Source organism: Coregonus lavaretus (genome assembly GCF_964263955.1).
Source record: "Coregonus lavaretus genome assembly, chromosome: 10".
Lineage (NCBI taxonomy): Eukaryota > Metazoa > Chordata > Actinopteri > Salmoniformes > Salmonidae > Coregonus > Coregonus lavaretus.
In genome coordinates, this window is record NC_139997.1 from 61,684,955 (window position 1) to 61,697,558 (window position 12,604).

Sequence of the window (12,604 nt, forward strand, 5' to 3'; positions counted from 1 at the left end):
ACCGGAAAAATCATGGTATATATAACTTAAAAACAACAACTTCAGATTGTTTTCTTTGTTTTAATACGATCAACATACAACATAAAGCTGGAGCCTGAGGACAGTGTGTCCAAAATAGTACAAGCACAACATCACTATTAATCATAAAACACGTCAAGTTTATTTGAAAATTCTAAAGAAAAAGAACACACAAACACACAATGCCTCAGTGATTAACAGAACTGTTTCACAGATCACAGAACTATATCAGGGTGTCATTTCTCAGGCAGAAATGTAGATAAAAATAATGAAATCCTGTTCCCCAAACAAGTGCAAGAACCACAGAGTCAAGAATAGGTTAAATATGCAAATAAAATAAAAACAATTAAAAACAATAGCACATCAACATAAAAACATATAAACATAAAGCTGGAGCCTGAGGACAGTGTCCAAAAGCACAACATCACTATTAATCATAAAACACCTCAAGTTATTTGAAAGTTCTGAGGACAAAGAACACACAAACACACAATGCCTCAGTGATTAACAGAGCTGTTTCACAGATCACAGAACTATATCAGGGTGTCATTTCTCAGGCAGAAATGTAGATAAAAATAATGAAATCCTGTTCCCCAAACAAGTGCAAGAACCACAGAGTCAAGAATAGGTTAAATATACAAATAAAATAAAATCAATTAAAAACAATAGCACATCAACATAAAAACATATAAACATAAAGCTGGAGCCTGAGGACAGTGTCCAAAAGCACAACATCACTATTAATCATAAAACACCTCAAGTTATTTGAAAGTTCTGAGGACAAAGAACACACAAACACACAATGCCTCAGTGATTCACAGAAGTATATCACAGATCACAGAACTATATCAGGGTGTCATTTCTCAGGCAGAAATATAGATAAAAATAATGAAATCCTGTTCCCCAAACAAGTGCAAGAACCACAGAGTCAAGAATTGGTTAAATATACAAATAAAATAAAATCAATTAAAAACAATAGCACATCAACATAAAAACATATAAACATAAAGCTGGAGCCTGAGGACAGTGTCCAAAAGCACAACATCACTATTAATCATAAAACACCAAGTTATTTGAAAGTTCTGAGGACAAAGAACACACAAACACACAATGCCTCAGTGATTCACAGAAGTATATCACAGATCACAGAACTATATCAGGGTGTCATTTCTCAGGCAGAAATGTAGATAAAAATAATGAAATCCTGTTCCCCAAACAAGTGCAAGAACCACAGAGTCAAGAATAGGTTAAATATACAAATAAAATAAAATCAATTAAAAACAATAGCACATCAACATAAAAACATATAAACATAAATCTGAAAGCGTTGCTCAAACTCCCGTAACAGTCCCGTTATTTTATCTTTGAACCGCTTCATGTCTGCCACATGTTGGGTCGCGCACACATTTTTCAGACAGGGGAAGTGAGCTGCATCACCACCGGCAAGTTGCGTCTCCCACAATGACAGTTTCAACTTGAAAGAACGTATGCTGTCATAATACTGCGTGACAACTTTGTTGCGCCCTTGCAGCTGTTTGTTCAAGTTATTCAGGTGCTCTGTAACATCCACCATAAATGCAAGGTCCTGCATCCATTCTGCGGAATGAAATTCTAACACTGGTTTGCCCTTTTCTTCCATGAACTGTTCAATTTCTTCTCGTAAATCAAAGAAACGCCTCAGCACAGCACCTCGGCTTAACCATCTTACCTCAGTGTGGTATGGCAGGCCATAGATGTGGTCTTTCTCTCTGAGAAGGCTGTCAAACTGACGGTGATTCAGGCTTCTGGATCGGATGAAATTAACAGTTTGGATGACCACCTTCATGACGTTATCCATCTTTAATGACTTGCAACACAAAGCCTCCTGGTGCAAAATACAGTGAAAAGTCAAAAAATCACGTCCTCCATTTGCAGATTGCACTTTCTCTCTGAACTTTGTCACAACGCCTGCTTTTTTCCCGATCATTGAGGGCGCACCATCTGTAGCCAGGCTGACAGCGCGGGACCAGTCCACTCCGACCCTGTCCAGCGCGCCGACGAGTGCGGTAAAAATATCAGCTGCTGTCGTTGTATCTGTCATCGGCACCAACTCCACGAACTCCTCGGTGACGGTCAATGTGTCATCAACTCCGCGGATGAAAATGGCCAGTTGTGCAACATCTGTAATGTCCGTGCTTTCATCAATTGCAACCGAAAACGCAATAAATGACTTTACTTTTTGCTTCAACTGGCTGTCCAAATCCACTGAAATATCAGAAATCCTGTCTGCAACTGTGTTTCTTGTCAGGCTGATATTTGCAAAAGCCTGCCGCTTTTCAGGGCACACAATCTCCGCTGCCTTCATCATGCATGTTTTTACAAATTCACCCTCACTAAATGGTTTTGAAGCCACTGCGATTTCATTAGCAATGAGGTAGCTAGCTTTCACTGCAGCGTCACTGATGTCTCGGCTGTGAGTAAACACAGACTGCTGTTTCTTCAGACCCGCCAACAGTTCATTCACCTTCTCTCATCTCCGCTGTCCTTGAAAGTTGTCATATTTGTCGGCATGAAGACTCACATAGTGGCGACGAAGGTTATATTCTTTCAGCACTGCAACATGCTCTGAACACACCAAACATACAGCTTTCCCATTCAATTCAGTGAATAAATAGGATGACCATTTTTCTTGGAACACTCTGCGTCCACTTTTCTCTTTTTTGACAGAGACATATTGGGGCAATGAGGGTGCCAAAGCACATAATGTTAAAAGTAGAAGCCGTAATAAATATCGCGGGCAAAACAAAGTAGCTCATTGGCTGCACGTGCTTGACCTACTTGCTCTGCCCCGGTATAAACAGTTTGCTTGCTTAACACAATTGCTATTGCGCCATCCAGTGGACGCAATTGGAACAGCAGTTTATTTTATTGAAAAATTGCAGCGCATTTTTATACTTTACAAAATTATTATTATTATTATTATTATTTTATTTTTTAATTTTTTTAATCATCTCGCGGGCCGGATTAAACCCGTTTGCGGGCCTGATCCGGCCCGCGGGCCGGACGTTTGACACCCCTGCTCTAGGATGTTGCCAGTGCTTAGCTCCATTCCGTTTATTTTTCAATGGTGAAAAACTCCCCAGTCCTTAATGATAACAAGCATACCCATAAAATGATGCAGCTACCACTATGCTTGAAAATATGGAGAGTGGTACTCAGTAATGTGTTGTATTGGATTTGCCCCAAACATAACACTTTGCATTCAGGACAAAATGTTAATTGCTTTCCCACATTTTTTGCAATATTACTTTAGTGCCTTGTTGCGAACAGGATTCATGTTTTGGATTCTTTACAGGCTTCCTTCTTTTCACTCTGTCAATTAGGTTAGTATTGTGGAGTAACTACAATGTTGTTGACCTATCCTCAGTTTTCTCCTATCACAGCCATTCAACTCCGTAACTGTTTTAAAGTCACCATTAGCCTCATGGTGAAATCCCTGAGTGGTTTCCTTCCTCTCCGGCAACTGAGTTATGAAGGACGCCTGTATCTTTGTAGTGACTGGGTGTGTTGATGCACCATCCAAAGTGTAATTAATAACTTCACCATGGTCATAGGAATATTCAGTGTCTGCTTTTTTTTATTTAGTTGCCCTTTGTGAGGCATTAGAAAATCTCCCTGGTCTTTGTGTTTGAAATTCACTGCTTGACTGAGGTACCTTACAGATTGTGTGGGGTACAGAAATGAGGCAGTCATTCAAAAATCATGTTGAACACTATTATTGTGGGCCTCCCGATTGGCGCAGCGGTCTAAGGCACTGCATCGTAGTGCTTGAGGCATCACTACAGCCCCAGGTTCGATCCTGTGTCACAGCCGGCTGTGACCGGGAGACCCATGAGGCGGCGCACAATGGGCTCAGCGTCATCCGGGTTAGGGGAGGGTTTGGCTGGCCGGGATTTCCTTGTCCCATCGACTCCAAGATTCTCTGGTCTGATGAAACCTAAATTGAACTCTTTGGCCTGAATGCAAAGCTTCACCATGATTCACCATCCCTACAGTGAAGCAGTGTGGTGGCAGCGTCATGCTGTGGGGAAGTTTTTCAGTGGCAGGGACTGGGAGACTTGAAAGATGAATGGAGCAAAGTACAGAGAGATCCTTGATGAAAACCTGCTCCAGAGCGCTCAGGACCTCAGACTGGGGCGAAGGTTCACCTTCCAACAGGACAACAACCCTAAGCACACAGCTAAGACAACGCAGGAGTGGCTTTGGGACAAGTCTCTGAATGTCCTTGAGTGGCCCAGCTAGAGCCCGGATTTCAACCTGATCTAACATCTCTGGAGAGACCTGAAAATAGCTGTGAAGCGACGCTCCCCATCCAACCTGACACAGTTTGAGAAGATCTGCAGAGAAGAATGGGAGAAACTCCCCAAATACAGGTGTGCCAAGCTTGTAGCGTCATACCTAAGACTCGAGGGGTTAATCGCTGCCAAAGGTGCTTCAACAAAGTACTGGGTAAAGGGTCTGAATACTTATGTAAATGTGATATTTCAGTTTATTATTTTTTATAAATTTGCAAGAATTACTACAAACCTGTTTTTGCTTTATCATTATGGAGTATTGTGTGTAGATTGATGAGGGGAAAATTGTAATCCATTTTAGAATAAGGCTGTAACATAACAAAATGTGGAAAAAGTCAAGGGGTCTGAATACTTTCCGAATGCACTGTACAAAATTATGTGGACACCCCTTCAAATTAGTGGATTGGGCGATTTCAGCCACACCCGTTGGTGACAGGTGTATAAAATCGAGCACACATCCACGCAATCTCCATAGACAAACATTCCCAGTAGAATGGCCTTACTGAAGAGCTCATTGACTTTCAACATGGCACCATCATAGGATGCCACCTTTCCAACAAGTCAGTCCATCAAATTACTGCCCTGCTAGAGCTGCCCCAGTCAATAAGTGTTGTTATTGTGAAGTGGAAACGTCTAGGAGCAACAACACGAAGTGGTAGGCCACACAAGCTCACAGAACGGGACCGCCGAGTACTGAAGCGCGTAGCGCGTAAAAATCGTCTGTCCTCGGTTACAACACTCACTACCAAGTTCCAAACTGCCTCTGGAAGCAATGTCAGCACAATAACTGTTCATCTGGAGCTTCATGAAATAGGTTTCCATGGCCGAGCAGCCGCACATAAGCCTAAGATCACCATACATCATGCATCGGCATCGGCTAGAGTGGTATTAAGCGCACCGCCATTGGACTCTGGAGCAGTGGAAACGCGTTCTCTGGAGTGATGAATCACGCTTCAACATCTGGCAGTTCGACGGATTAATCAGAGTTTTGTGGATGCCAGGAGAACGCTGCCTGACCCAATGCACAGTGCCAACTGTAAAGTTTGGTGGAGGAATAATGGTCTGAGGCTGTTTTTCATGGTTCGGGCTAGGCCTCTTAGTTCCAGTGAAGGGAAATCTTAACGCTATAGCATACAAAGACATTCTAGAAGACTCTGTGCTTCCAACTTTGTGGCAACAGTTTGGGGAAGGCCCTTTCCTGTTTCAGCATGACAATGCCACCGTGCGCAAAGCTAGGTCCATTAAGAAATGGTTTGATGAGATCGGTGCGTAAGAACTTGACCTGCAAAGAGCCCTGACCTCAACCCCATCAAACACATCTGGGATGTATTGGAACGCTGACTGCGAGCCTGGCCTAATCGCCCAACATCAGTGCCCGACCTCACTAATGCGCTTGGAAGCAAGTCCTTGCAGTAATGTTCCAACATCTAGTTGAAAGCCTTTCCAGAAGAGTGGAGGCTGTTATAGCAGCAAAAGGGGGACCAACTCCATATTAATGGCCATGATTTTGGAATGAGATGTTCGACGAGCAGGTGTCAACATACTTTTGGTCATGTACAGTCGTGGTCAACAGTTTTGAGAATGACACAAGTATTGGTCTTCACAAAGTTCGCTGCTTCAGTGTTATGAGATATTTTTGTCAGATGTTACTATGGTATACTGAAATATAATTATAAGCATTCCATAAGTGTCAAAGGCTTTTATTGACAATTACATTAAGTTTATGCAAAGAGTCAATATATGCAGTGTTGACCCTTCTTTTTCAAGACCTCTGCAATCCGCCCTGGCATGCTGTCAATTAACTTCTGGGCCACATCCTGACTGATGGCAGCCCATTCTTGCATCATCGATGCTTGGAGTTTGTCAGAATTTGTGAGTTTTTGTTTGTCCACCCGCCTCTTGAGGATTGATCACAAGTTCTCAATGGGATTAAGGTCTGGGGAGTTTCCTGGCCATGGACCCAAAATGTCGATGTTTTGTTCCCCGAGCCACTTAGTTATAATTTTTGCCTTATGGCAAGGTGCTCCATCATGCTGGAAAAGGCATTGTTCGTCACCAAACTGTTCTTGAAAGGTTGGGAGAAGTTGCTCTCGGAGGATGTGTTGGTACCATTCTTTATTCATGGCTCTGTTCTTAGGCAAAATTGTGAGTGAGCCCACTCCCTTGGCTGAGAAGCAACCCCACACATGAATGGTCTCAGGATGCTTTACTGTTGGCATGACACAGAACTGATGGTAGCGCTCACCTTGTCTTCTTCGGACAAGCTTTTTTCCGGATGCCCCAAACAATCGGAAAGGGGATTCATCAGAGAAAATGACTTTACCCCAGTCCTCAGCAGTCCAATCCCTGTACCTTTTGCAGAATATCAGTCTGTCCCTGATGTTTTTCCTGGAGAGAAGTGGCTTCCTCGCTGCCCTTCTTGACACCCTTCTTGACACTCACACCTGCCTGCTGCCATTCCTGAGCAAGCTCTGCACTGGTGGTGCCCTGATCCCGCAGCTGAATCAACTTTAGGAGACGGTCCTAGCGCTTGCTGGACTTTCTTGAGTGCTCTGAAGCCTTCTTCACAACAATTGAACATCTCTCTCCTTGAAGTTCTTGATGATCTGATAAATAGTTGATTTAGGTGCAATCTTACTAGCAGCAATATCCTTGCCCGTGAAGGCCTTTTTGTGCAAAGCAATGATGACGGCACTTGTTTCCTTGTAGGTAACCATGGTTAACAGAGGAAGAACAATGATTTCAAACACCACCCTCCTTTTAAAGCTTCCAGTCTGTTATTCTAACTCAATCAGCATGACACAGTGATCTCCAGCCTTGTCCTCGTCAACACTCTCACCTGTGTTAACGAGAGAATCACTGACATGATGTCAGCTGGTCCTTTTGTGGCAGGGCTGAAATGCAGTGGAAATGTCTTTTGTGGATTAAGTTCATTTTCATGGCAAAGAGGGACTTTGCAATTAATTGCAATTCATCTGATCACTCTTCATAACATTCTGGAGTATATGCAAATTGCCATCATAAAAACTGAGGCAGCAGGCTTTGTGAAAATGTATATTTGTGTCATGCTCAATACTTTTGACCACGACTGTATATATACATATCTACATAAATTACATCGTACCCCTTCACATCGACTCGATACTGATATGCTGTGTATATAGCCAAGCTATCGTTACTCATTGTGTATTTATTCCTCATTTTATTTATAATACAATTTTACTATTATTTATCTTTTTTTCTGTATGTATTGTTGGGAAGGGCCCGTAAGTAAGCATTTCCCTGTTAGTCTAAACCTGTTGTTTATGAAGCAAGTGACAAATAACATTTTATTTGACATCCTGACTTCGCAGCTAGCACCAGGACTCGAGCCGAACTCGGTTTAGTGAAGGCATGATCGGCTGACAGTCAGTGCCGGGTGTCGTCAACACCATGCCAACTTTGCTGGTTTGGGATACGGTGATAAGAGCTCCTACCGATCAAGGCAAATACATGGCAGTAGTCTCGTGGGATTCAGAGAAATGCGCATGGAGTGGTTGAGGGTCGAGGCGCTCAATGTTCCAAAGGTTTTCCTTCACTCTGTCGTCATCCTCTAAAAAGTAACATGTAAAGTTATGTCAGGTAAAATAACGTTAGCTAGCTAGCTAAATTGCTCGATAGCCAAAGTTCATTTCTAGCCAATTTGAGTTTTATAACATTGACTGTGTGTTAGCTGTTCGCAGAATTTGGTGATCAAGCGAGTTTTTAAGAATGAATTCAAAACATAAAGCTAACAGTAACGTTAGCTAGCTTTCCTAACGTTAGCTGACTGACAGTGGCACTAACGATAGCTAGCTAGCAAGCCTTACGTTAACATTAATTTACCTAGCTGGCATTGTGTATTAGATATATATAGTGAACATACTGTAGCTAGCTAATTAGACAGTAAGCTAGCTAGCTACATTATTTAATCATATTCATATTCCACTGTTTTGTTGTGTTGAACATTTCCCGTATCCATAGCTAGCCAGCTAGGCTAACATTGGAAAGCTTAACGTAAGCCTTCTGACTTTAAGAGTAAGTAACATAACGTTAGCTATAGACAATGATAAGTGGCTCACTAGTTTCATAAACCACCAAGTGTAACTTCACTTAACTAGCTATCTACTACATAGTCAGTCATCCACATGCTGTCTGCTGTCTCATGTTCTGTCTTGTGTGCAGAACGGACACTAGCCCAGCTAATGTTAAGTTAGTACAGTAGCTGGCTAGCCATTTGATTTGTCTCAACATTAACTTAAAGCTGCGCAGTCCTTCAAAATGTGTCGACTTCTCTCTGTTAGTCTTTTATTGTGCCTACACCGATGTCTTCTATCCTCTGAGTGAGTTACTCTATGAATATTTCAGCAAGTGTGTATAGTTAGGCAGTTGCTTCTCTTTACAGAAGAGTTATAATGTTACAACCAATGTTCCCTCCATTTTTTCAGCACTGAGCAAATTTCAGGTCAGCTGAGTGCAACTTCCAGTGCGCGTTTACTGTGAACACAAAATAAAATGCATTATTATTCCCATACCATTATTACAGAGAATCTGACAAATTATGCTACCCTCTGCCTATTGGCTACTTAACTTATTCAAGCCTGTCTCAAAATACAACACTGCCCATGTAAGACAAAAAAAATCTCTTTACCTGACTCACTTTTCAAATGAATGGTAGGAAGCAATCACTCCCCTAATGCTGACTACAAATGATCTATAACTGGGCTAATAACTCACTAATTAGCAAAGGATACGAACAAAATGTGCACGTGGCTACATGCAGCTCTCGTTTTGATCTCAAAACAAGCGCGTCTATTCACTTTCGCTAATGCTCAGTCCAGTTCAAAGTAAATGGCACAGATCCATATATGGCAATGGTCTATTTGCATATAGGCCTACTGCAGCTCTGATTGTTTATGCGGCACCTGTCTGTGTAGAGTTTGGGCTGAGTAGTGCGTGTCAATAGAATAGAATCCTACTCCGATGCGTTCTGCCTACAACAGAATATGTTGCATATTTTGTTTTGTTTCGGTAGGTTGCATTGAAAGTGGCTAATATTGCGTGTCACAATTGCCACAGTAAAGGGAAACATTGATAGTGTTAACAAGGAAAACTCTACAACAGTGGTCACCAACCTTTTCTGAGTCAAGATCACTTTGAGTCAAAATGCAAGCAAGCATGACTTAAAAAACGTAAGAGAATTAAAAACAGTACTGTAGCAATGAGGTTTGTACAGTAAGCTATAGGCCCAATACATTACCACCGCATATTGGCTTTGCTTTAATTGCCCTGCCAATGCATTGTTGTTCAGGCCATTTAAAAATATATATATTTCTAAATTTGAGGTAGGCTATATGATCACACTGGTAATAGATCCATTGTTGTATTACTTATGAAGTGAGTGAGCATCTATTTAAATAATTTGCTTTTTATTTTTATTTTACTGGGCTGATGGTCCCTACACATGGTCAGTCTCAGCGGAGGGAGAGAGCAGCAGACTGAGTTTCCGCCTCTCAACATCCCTCCGCTCTCCCTTTCCGCCGTTGCACTGACCGTCTTCCAGATGATGGAGAAACTCGAGACGCACCGCATTATTTCTGCCTGATGTACAAATTCATGTTGTTACTCTTATGAACAGAGAAAGTGAAATATTCCTCGATATTAAAAAAGACCCAAGCCGCTAATAATAACAACAACGCAAGTCTATAGATCAGTAGCAATTTTAGCATGTACATCATGGTGGGGCAAATTCCCCAATTTTTTTGAGATGCATGCCAAAGCCACTACACAACACTAAACAATACATTAATTGCACTATAACGGTGACAAACGGTGCCCACAAACTGTTAGGGCCTACATAAAGCTGTCCCAACAGCAGAGCTTTCTTTTCAGCCCCATGGAGTGAATCCTTACCACCGCTACACCTGGCTATCAGCGGAGCCTTGTCTGGCAGTGAAAAGCTTCATTCAGCCACATTTACTGCATTTTTTAAAAACATAGCTGATATGGCTGACTTGCTTAAACAAATGTGGTTTCTACTGACAATTGAGATGTACAAACTATGGCATAAGGGAACGCCGAGCGGATAATAGGAAATCCGTAATTTCGATTAAGACATTACTGAGCAAGCTAGGACGGACGTAGTCAATATACAGTGGGGAAAAAAAGTATTTAGTCAGCCACCAATTGTGCAAGTTCTCCCACTTAAAAAGATGAGAGAGGCCTGTAATTTTCATCATAGGTACACGTCAACTATGACAGACAAATTGAGATTTTCTTTCCCAGAAAATCACATTGTAGGATTTTTTATGAATTTATTTGCAAATTATGGTGGAAAATAAGTATTTGGTCACCTACAAACAAGCAAGATTTCTGGCTCTCACAGACCTGTAACTTCTTCTTTAAGAGGCTCCTCTGTCCTCCATTCGTTACCTGTATTAATGGCACCTGTTTGAACTTGTTATCAGTATAAAAGACACCTGTCCACAACCTCAAACAGTCACACTCCAAACTCCACTATGGCCAAGACCAAAGAGCTGTCAAAGGACACCAGAAACAAAATTGTAGACCTGCACCAGGCAGGGAAGACTGAATCTGCAATAGGTAAGCAGCTTGGTTTGAAGAAATCAACTGTGGGAGCAATTATTAGGAAATGGAAGACATACAAGACCACTGATAATCTCCCTCGATCTGGGGCTCCACGCAAGATCTCACCCCGTGGGGTCAAAATGATCACAAGAACGGTGAGCAAAAATCCCAGAACCACACGGGGGGACCTAGTGAATGACCTGCAGAGAGCTGGGACCAAAGTAACAAAGCCTACCATCAGTAACACACTACGCCGCCAGGGACTCAAATCCTGCAGTGCCAGACGTGTCCCCCTGCTTAAGCCAGTACATGTCCAGGCCCATCTGAAGTTTGCTAGAGTGCATTTGGATGATCCAGAAGAGGATTGGGAGAATGTAATATGGTCAGATGAAACCAAAATATAACTTTTTGGTAAAAACTCAACTCGTCGTGTTTGGAGGACAAAGAATGCTGAGTTGCATCCAAAGAACACCATACCTACTGTGAAGCATGGGGGTGGAAACATCATGCTTTGGGGCTGTTTTTCTGCAAAGGGACCAGGACGACTGATCCGTGTAAAGGAAAGAATGAATGGGGCCATGTATCATGAGATTTTGAGTGAAAACCTCCTTCCATCAGCAAGGGCATTGAAGATGAAACGTGGCTGGGTCTTTCAGCATGACAATGATCTCAAACACACCGCCCGGGCAACGAAGGAGTGGCTTCGTAAGAAGCATTTCAAGGTCCTGGAGTGGCCTAGCCAGTCTCCAGATCTCAACCCCATTGAAAATCTTTGGAGGGAGTTGAAAGTCTGTGTTGCCCAGCGACAGCCCCAAAACATCACTGCTCTAGAGGAGATCTGCATGGAGGAATGGGCCAAAATACCAGCAACAGTGTGTGAAAACCTTGTGAAGACTTACAGAAAAAGTTTGACCTGTGTCATTGCCAACAAAGGGTATACAACAAAGTATTGAGAAACTTTTGTTATTGACCAAATACTTATTTTCCACCATCATTTGCAAATAAATTCATTAAAAATCCTACAATGTGATTTTTTGGATATTTTTTTCTCATTTTGTCTGTCATAGTTGACGTGTACCTATGATGAAAATTACAGGCCTCTCTCATATTTTTAAGTGGGAGAACTTGCACAATTGGTGGCTGACTAAATACTTTTTTCCCCCCACTGTATGCAGCCCTCTAAATGATTCACTTCCTCAACACATTTAGAGCGTTATTCTCAGGACTTCTGCCTACCTACGCAGTTCTTCTAGTGATATACCATACGCTTTCCAAAGCGACCTGTAAATTCAGCCCCTTTCCTGATTCACTTCCTCAACACAAGAAAAGCGGTATTATACAGGATTTTTGCCAATCTATGCAGCCCTCTAAGCGATTCACTTCCTCAACACGCCTAGAGCGGTATTCGCGGGACTTCCTATGCCTACCTATGCAGTCCTCTTAGTGATACACTTTCCACTTAGAGCGGTATTCGCAGGACTTCTTATTTATTTTCTGATCGCCCAAACCGATGGACAGCCGCTCGCGCTGAAGTGACCCAGACAGAATGATCAGCAGGATGAATCAATGAATCGATCGAATTGAACAAATGCCTCAGATGAACAACCGAGCAACCTCGATGATTGAATGCACGGATTGAGTAATCG